General features: G+C 45.7%; 1 long non-coding RNA gene across 1 annotated transcript; it reads left to right on the forward strand.

The window, feature by feature from the left end:
• The first annotated feature begins 975 nt into the window (after positions 1-975).
• Positions 976-8013, forward strand: LOC311232486. Its single transcript, XR_014619959.1, has 4 exons — positions 976-1103; positions 3664-3762; positions 7467-7550; positions 7684-8013. It is a non-coding gene; the product is annotated as an uncharacterized lncRNA (long non-coding RNA).
• Positions 8014-9602: the final 1589 nt, after the last annotated feature.

Raw genomic sequence — 9602 nt, forward strand, 5'->3', positions numbered from 1 at the left:
ATGTTTTATTCCACACCACAAAATGCTAACAAAGGTTTAAACCATCATCCACAACAGTCGGCATGTCTTTCCGATGCTTGCTTCTCGGTCCGTGTACGTTTTGATAGTTCGTTTTTCGTTTCAAAAGGAAAAACGAAAAAACGAAAAAAAACGGAAATACGAGGTGTTTCCTATTTCCGTTTGAAACCAAACTCGAAAAAACGGGGAAAAACTGAAATACGGACCCGTTTTTCGTATTTTGGTATCAGAATCAAATGAAAAAAACGAGTCAATAATGGGCCGTGTAGGGCCGTGTACGTTTTGATAGTTCGTTTTTCGTTTTTGATGTGAAGAATGGAACCACGTGACAAGTACATTTTTCAATGTAAAAGCCATGCACAATCTAACGTGAACGAATATGTATAACGTTATGAATAAATACATGCATACAGATCTATACCAGGGTAACGTTATGATACATACATTTTTTGTGCATTTCATTTAGACATTATATTTATTGTCCGTGTGATTGAAAACTTTATTAACAGATTGCAGAATGGGTACAATACAGTACAGCTCAGGGGATGCAGACCACAATAAGCCGTGACATGGTCGACAAATCATATTGATTTGCAGTAGGCAGGCTTTTTATTTGATCAACAGAAAAATAATCGTAACTATACATTATAATCTAGGTATTTTGGCGCATTATTTAGTAGCCTCCGGTATTTCATCAGTGCAATACATATGCCTAATTTCTATGCGCAATTTGTACACATCCATCGTTTTTCATGAACGCCGTGTCGTGATTGGCTGTTCGGATGCCAATTTAAAATGCTCTACGTAATGGATGACGTCAAGCATTTTAAATTAATAGGCATCCGAACAGCCAATGAACGAGGTTACGTCAGGTACGCAGCCATCCTCACGTGATCGAATATGACGCGAATTTAGGGGCGTGGCTTTGCGAAGTGTTTATATAAAAGTGTCAACGTTAACTCATTCTAGTATTCAGAACCTTCAACGGAACTGAATAACACCAGCTTTTTGCAACAGAATTGAACCACCTGACTGACAACAGATTGGATTATTTCTCAAGCAAGATGTCGTTTATCTGTGGAAACGTGAGTTACATTTATTTTACATTTGGGAGCTAAATATAATATACGTTATAATTTAGGGCTGTCGCGGTATTTTAAACTATTTTAAACATGTTGGATAATGTTTAATGTTATAGATAGCTAATAACGAGCTAGCCTAAGAGCTAACGTCACTATGCTAACGGCCGTCAACGTCATCAGTTCAGTTGATAGTAGGCTTGTTCAAGATGGGATAGGCGGACGCAGATCTGCGCAGGTTTTACTACGGCCTCGCCAAGCGCGTTGCATGACGGTTAGAATGTTGTCCGATTTGGAGTAGGGTCGAGCTGCAACCTCGGAGCCTCGAGGTCCAGATTGGTACTTCCGCCCTGCCACAGGACTATTACTGATTGGCGGAAAGTACGGAAGTATCTCGAAGTACGTCTGACGTATCTCGAATTACGTCTGACGTGTACGGAAGTATCTCGAAGTACGTCTGACGTATCTCGAATTACGTCTGACGTTTCTCTACGTTAGCGAACATTAAATGTTGTATTCATAAAATAATATAAAATCAGCAGCATGGGGAGGGCCGGGGGGAGGGGAGGTACAGGTAGTAGAAGACATAGAGGTACAGGTCACATAATTATAGTACAGTGGAGAAGTAAAAATAGAATAAAAAGGCAGTGTAAACAATATACAATATTATTAACTCTAATAATAACACGCCTCGCGGGTCATTATAATACGAGAGCCGTGGGTCTGCATTGTATAGAGCGGATCCCCCGGCCGTATTCAAGCGCTGGAGCGCTTTGCGATGGATCAAACTGTATTAGTAGTAATAATAGTAGTTGGCTAGTTGCGCGCTTCTGGCCACCTCCCGCAGTGCGCGCATACACACATACTGTCTGTAGCTATACAGTACGTGCAAAATTAATTGTCAAGAGCCAATCGCACAGGTTGCCTCATCTCATCTGGCTCTGCAAATAGATCTAGAGTCTGATAGGGTAGGAGGGGTGGGTGGGGGGGGACACACTGTACAACTGTACAAGCAAAACTGTACATTGGAATATTGACAACCATACTTGGTCATTTACTGTACATTGGAGGGGGTTGGGTTACAACACAGGAGCAGAGTATAAACAACAGTACAGTACTGTTTCTCATTCCTGTACTGTTGTTTATACTCTGCTCCTGTGTTGTAACCCAACCCCCTCCAATGTACAGTAAATGACCAAGTATGGTTTTGTCAATATTCCAATGTACAGTTTTGCTTGTACAGTTGTACAGTGTCCGCCACCCCTCCTACCCGACCCCCCCCCCCCCCCCCCCCCCCCCAGGCGAAAGTCTTTCTCTGGTCTGCATCCCCTTAACAATTGTGTGTATTGAGCTGTACTGTACTGTACCCATTCTGCAATCTGTTAATAAAATGTTCAATCAAGAATGGAGTGATTGACAGTGTCAAAGGCCTTTTGTAGGTCCAGCATGATCTGTTAATACAATTTTCAATCAATCAATCAATCAAGACCCTCGTCGCGGGCACTGCATTCAGTTCTCAGAATGGATTCAATGGATCATCAGCAGCTATATATGATATTCAGACTCTAGATCTATTTGCAGAGCCAGATGAGATGAGGCAACCTGTGCGATTGGCTCTTGACAATTAATTTTGCACGTACTGTATAGCTACAGACAGTATGTGTGTATGTGCGCACTGCGGGAGGTGGCCAGAAGCGCGCAACTAGCCAACTACTATTATTACTACTAATACAGTTTGATCCATCGCAAAGCGCTCCAGCGCTTGAATACGGCCGGGGGATCCGCTCTATACAATGCAGACCCACGGCTCTCGTATTATAATGACCCGCGAGGCGTGTTATTATTAGAGTTAATAATATTGTATATTGTTTACACTGCCTTTTTATTCTATTTTTACTTCTCCACTGTACTATAATTATGTGACCTGTACTTCTATGTCTTCTACTACCTGTACCTCCCCTCCCCCCGGCCCTCCCCATGCTGCTGATTTTATATTATTTTATGAATACAACATTTAATGTTCGCTAACGTAGAGAAACGTCAGACGTAATTCGAGATACGTCAGACGTACTTCGAGATACTTCCGTACTTTCCGCCAATCAGCGCATAGCCCTGTCACAGGACTAATAGTCCTGTGGCAGGGCGGAAGTACCAATCTGGACCTCGAGGCTCCGAGTCTGCAGCTGGACCCTATTGGGCTGAGAGGTACTGTGGAGCCTCGCTCTGAAGGCTGCGCGCGGCCCTCTCCCGCGGGAGTTCCGCGCCTCGCCTCGTCAGACTTTCAGAGCAAATCGGACAACATTCTAACCGTCATGCAACGCGCTTGGCGAGGCCGTAGTAAAACCTGCGCAGATCTGCGTCCGCCTATCCCATCTCGAACAAGCCTTTAAATTAAGCCTACTGACTGAAGCCCACGCGTGAGCCAGCGATAACCCTTTATTAGCACCAGCTGACCGATATGACGTCAGCTGTCAGCATAAGAGCGTTCAAGAGATGAATCGTTCACGACAGTTTAACACCCCCACTTGATCTTATTCTGACACAACCTTTTACACATTTGTTCCAGACCCCCGTCCGGAGCCAGGGCCGGCGGCACGTCCGGCGGCGTCTGGAGGGAACGCACCTCGGGCCGCATGAAGGGGACCAGGCAGAGGAGGTGAGGGAGGTGAGTAGGGAGGGAGTGCTGACCCACAGTGGAGAGAAGCCCCACCAGTGTGAAGAGTGTGGGAGGGGCTTCAGTAAGGTAAGTCACCTGAAGAAACACCGCCGGATCCACACAAGACTGATGCCCCCCCAGTGTAAACAGTGTGGGAGGGTCTTCAGTCAGGTAGGTCACCTGAAGGTCCACATGCTGACACACACAGGAGAGAAGTCCCACCAGTGTGAGCAGTGTGGGAGGAGCTTCAGTAAGTTATCTAACCTGAAGAAACACAGCCGGACCCATCATTTTCATATTAGGATCTAAGTATAAGGACCAGAGTATAGTCGGGTTTTCATCGTTGTTTCTTTTATTCGATATTTCCATTCATAAAGACATGCCGGCAGCCTGTGTTATCACTGGGGATGGGTCAGAGAAGAAACCTAGTGCCACCTAGTGCCCTTGAATTGAATTTTTTAACCCTTCTGCCTTGTTAGGTAACTGACAGATTTGGCACACCTCCGCCCCCCCCCCCCCCCCCCTTTTCTGTGATAATTCGTTTTCGACCCTCAAGAACATCGCCTTAGTATGCTTCATCGACGCAAGGCCAATTTAATTTAGTTGGCATTTGAGAAGGACTTAACAAAAAAGTTCAGGAATGAGTGGAGGGGCAGTGTTTTAAGAAGATTTCACTCTGTCCCCAAACGCTGCTTGCCGCTCTACTAATGATGGTGAGTAGCCTGTGGAGGAATTTTGTTTGCTTTTTTTATGCACCTTATTTTTGTCAGTTCAGTTCAGTTTGTCAGTGAATTCAGAAGTGTTGAATAAATGGAGACTTTTCAAAGATATAGAATAGAATAGAATAGAAATGTATTATCCTGAGGGAAATTTGACACTGCAAATCACTCAACATTAAACATTTAGACAGTACAAGTCACGAATAAGAATAACAAAACAAATAGAGAATAGAATAAAATGAAATAGAATAAAAATAGAATAAAAGATACAGTAAAAATATACTGAAGTCTACAGTAGGTGTAATATTGCACAGTGCTGTTTAAAAAGTAAGAGTCCAGGAAGATGGTAACTGTCACTCTGTGCTCAGTGATGCAGTGAGGCACAGTGATGCATTGTATAGTCTGATGGCTGTCGGAATGAAGGACTTCCTGTGCTGTTCAGTGCTGCATTTAGGTAGTGTGAGCCTATAACATGCTCCTCCTGTCAGCCAAGTCTGTATAGTGGGTGGGAGGGGTTTTCCCTGATGGCCTGGAGCCAGGGAGCGAAATTAACTTTTTGACTCACCGGCCAGTGGCGGGTAGATGGGAAGAGTCTACCCGCCAAGCATATTTCTTACCTGCCAATATATATTTTATATATACAATTTTTTTTTAAATAAAATATATATTATATAATCATACTTGTAGTTGTATTATCTGCGAGACATCGCCACCACGCAATAAGTCAAAATGCTTGCTATCTGCAAACAGCTCCACTGTCTGTTTTGGCTATGTTGCTCTTCTAGAAAAATAATCCTTTCAGGGTTGCCTATTGAAATACTGTACTTTCCTACTGTACACTTTCCTGATTAATTGAAATGGGGGACCCTGATGTAAACAAGACGAAAGTCTTTCTCTGGTCTGCATCCCCTTAATAATTGTGTGTATTGATCTGTACTGTATTGTACCCATTCTGCAATTTGTTAATAAAGTTTTCAATCAATCAATCAATCACACCTCCAGTACAGAAACATTGTTTGAGTTTGCGTGTCAGGTAGACCATTGATTGACAGTCGAGTCTGCCAATTACATCACATCGCTTGCACTCCGGTGCTGCAGCTGGACCCATTGCCCACCTCTGCTGTTGATAACGCTAGCCAAGTTATTATACACACAGATACACAGTGGGCCAGTGACTTTGGTGTAGGGGTGTAACAATGCATCGATCCTAAGGGGGAAATTCAACTGCATCGATTTGAAAATGTTAGAATAGATTATCGCAATTTTAATGTGTACACGTTATGTTATTGTCATGTCCGTTACAGCCAACACACCGACATACGCTACTGCATCAACGTTATGATTAACAAAGCAAGGCATTCGTTTTGTTGCATTAACGTTATATTACTATTGCTATCGATAAATCTAGGTGTTCTAAAATCTATTGCTATTGGTAAGAGAGACTATAATAAGTTGGTGTCTCGGAAAACGAGAGCCCTGATCGCGGAGTTTCAGGAAGTAAACAAGAAAAATGAGAGCTTCCGATTGGTCATTTGCTTTATTTCCCATGAAACCAGTCACTTCACTCTACTGTGATTGGACCGTTGGCTTGAGTGCAATGTGGGACTTGTAGTTTTTTAACGATCTCGCAGCGGAGGAAAAAAAAGACAAGAGATCTGTATTCGCACAGCGTGCGCGTAATTGATTTTTACCGTTCGCATACACATATTTTTAGGGGCCTGCTTATGAACTACACGTCTACACGCCACACGGCGGGCAGCCCTCTAAGTGTCATGCGCCAAAGGTAAAAACAGACCGCCCCTGGCGGGCGGCGGGCTTTAGTTTCGGTCCCTGCCTGGAGCTTAGCAAGGCTCCTCCTCTCCGCCACCCTCGCTAGAGTCCAGCTCCACCCCAACCATGCTACTGGCCTTCTTGACCATCTTATCCAGCCTGTTTGTGTCCCCTGCTCTCAGTCCGCTGCCCCAGCAGGTCTGTTATATATATCTGTTCAGTCTGTTTTTGTATAAGTGAATGTTCTTAAGATAGAGAGAAATTAGATTTTTCAATTGCCTCTCTGCTGTTTAGTTCAGCACCGTGGGCAGCGCCAAGCAAGCCACAGCGCCGCTGTCCCAGCTGAAACGTATAAAAGGGAACCTGTGTTGAAAAACCATTGTGCCCCCCCGAGAACATTGTATGCCCCCCCACTAATTTGTTTCTGCAGCCTGGTCTGCTGTAGTGTCTGCTGTCTTCATAACCACACTGTGTGTCTGACTGTGTACTAGTGCTTGTTGTCTCCACTGTAGTGTCTGCTGTCTTCATAACCACACTGTGTGTCTGACTGTGTACTAGTGCTAGTTGTCTCCACTGTAGTGTCTGCTGTCTTCATAACCACTTCCCTACTCCCACTGCTTTGCAAGAGCTCTGTATAGTGGGTGGGAGGAGTTTTCCCTGATGGCCTGGAGCTTAGCAAGGCTCCTCCTCTCCGCCACCCTCGCTAGAGTCCAGCTCCACCCCAACCACGCTACTGGCCTTCTTGACCATCTTATCCAGCCTGTTTGTGTCCCCTGCTCTCAGTCCGCTGCCCCAGCAGGTCTGTTATATATATCTGTTCAGTCTGTTTTTGTATAAGTGAATGTTCTTAAGATAGAGAGAAATTAGATTTTTCAATTGCCCCTAGTCTTCATAACCACACTGTGTGTCCGACTGTGTACTAGTGCTAGTTGTCTTCACTGTAGTGTCTGCTGTCTTCATAACCACACTGTGTGTCTGACTGTGTACTAGTGCTTGTTGTCTTCACTGTAGTGTCTGCTGTCTTCATAACCACACTGTGTGTCTGACTGTGTACTAGTGCTTGTTGTCTTCACTGTAGTGTCTGCTGTCTTCATAACCACTTCCCTACTCCCACTGCTTTGCAAGAGCTCATAACCAAATGTCTTTGCATGTTTAGTTTTCATTTCAGGTATTGAAAATAAATCTATAGCCTTTTTCCCCCTTGTATTTAATTTCCCCTTGTAGCCATGGAAGTACAGGCCCACCCCCTGCTCCATCGGCCTCCACCCCCTGCCCCAGTGAGCTGAATAAAAGGACCCTATCACAGTGGTAAGATATATTATTGTATATACAGTATGCTGTGGTGTAACATTTTCACATGGTCAAATGTACATAATGTGATTGTCTGCATTATGAGGAGATGAATGCTAACACATGTTTGTGCTTTGTGTTTGTGTGACAGGTTCTCTGCATGGCAGAAGCAGGGACTGGGGGTCATGCCTGCTCCGAGCGCCTCCGCCCAGCCTCTGCCTCCACCGATGGCACTGTCCCTCCAGCAGCAGGTGGGACAAGGACAGCCCTTCACCTTCTCCGTGCCGGAGGACCAACAGGCAGGCCCCTCCACCACCTCTTCCTCATGTCCCCCAGACCACGGCCTCAGGACCAACAGGCAGGCCCCTCCACCACCTCTTCCTCATGTCCCCCAGACCACGGCCTCAGGACCAACAGGCAGGCCCCTCCACCACCTCTTCCTCATGTCCCCCAGACCACGGCCTCAGGACCAACAGGCAGGCCCCTCCACCACCTCTTCCTCATGTCCCCCTGACCACGGCCTCAGGACCAACAGGCAGGCCCCTCCACCACCTCTTCCTCATGTCCCCCAGACCACGGCCTCAGGACCAACAGGCAGGCCCCTCCACCACCTCTTCCTCATGTCCCCCAGACCACGGCCTCAGGACCAACAGGCAGGCCCCTCCACCACCTCTTCCTCATGTCCCCCAGACCACGGCCTCAGGACCAACAGGCAGGCCCCTCCACCACCAGGAAGCTGCACAGAGAGAATTTGCTCTGCAGTACCCTGATGTGACCATACTGTTGGACAATGCTGTAAACAATCAGCCAGAGCCGTTTAAATCTGGGCTCAAAAGCCTGATTGACATTACAAGGAGACATTCTCAGCATTGAGAGCCTATTTCAGGGGTGGCCAACCAGTCAGAGACTAAGAGCCACAAAAATTACTGTGGTACCACAAAGAGCCACACCATATACCAGCGTTTCTCAACCTTTTTTTTCAGTCACGGCACCCTTCATGTGTTTATAGGTCTCACCCTCTGGCCTCTGAAGTTGCTAATGTCTTTTTTATTTGGGCCTCACAGGGTTAAAAGTACCCTGTGAGACCCACGGTTGCAAAATTACAAAATCACTTTTAGCCATTTAAAAAAATTATGTTTATAGGGCGGTCAGGTGGCGTAGCGGAGATTATGCTTGTCACCAACGCAGGAGATGCTGGGTTTGAGCCCAGCTCTCTGCGTTGCTACCAGCTTGGCTGGTCGTTCATACTAATACAATTAGCAGTATTAGGGGGTGGGAAGCTGGTGGGTGGGAATCTGGCGTTGTGGACAGCGACGCCTACATGTCGGGTATCGGCGCTTGCTCAGCGGGGCAGGACTTGGTGGAGATAGCATGCCCTCCCACGCGTTACACTTCACCAATGAGAGTCCTCGCTGCCAAGTGAAAAGACGTCACTGGCAGTCGCCACACGTATCGGAGGAAACGCGCGGTCAGCTTCGGGACGCCCTTGTACCGACTCGTAGGAGAACATGCATACAGCAGCCAGGTAGGGGGGGGGGGAATTGGCATGACTAAATTGGGATGGGGAGAAAAACAGAAAATTGGAGAGAGAAATAAAAAAATTTAAATTTAAAAAAAGTGTTTATTTAAAAAATGTTAAGCACATGTAGGCCTATAGTGAATTGGTCCTGTTGTTCAGCCTCACAATGCTATTTGATAGTAAATATGTTTCATATGTCCCACCCTCTGGCCTCTGAAGTTGCTAATGTCTTTTTAATTTGGGCCTCACAGGGTTAACCTCTTAAGCCCGAGATATACAGTAAAAGTGTATATTTTCAGCATGACGTTTGTTTACCAATTATTTTAACTGTTATTAGTGAAATATAAGATTATAGAAATCTCAGGGCATTGAGTCGGAAACCGGCGCATATTGACAGGAAGAAGTGGCACAGCCAAAAGTGAGTGTAGTCTTTTGAAGGAAGAGACTCAGGGCTTTCGAATTTCGAAAAACGACCCTACCCAGCTCACACCAGCCCCTGTCAATCATCTGACTTACTTTTTTATTTCTCTTATTTTTGGGGATTATCTCCC

This window comes from Notolepis coatsorum, assembly GCF_963971535.1.
Source record: "Notolepis coatsorum genome assembly, chromosome: 7".
Taxonomy (NCBI): domain Eukaryota; kingdom Metazoa; phylum Chordata; class Actinopteri; order Aulopiformes; family Paralepididae; genus Notolepis; species Notolepis coatsorum.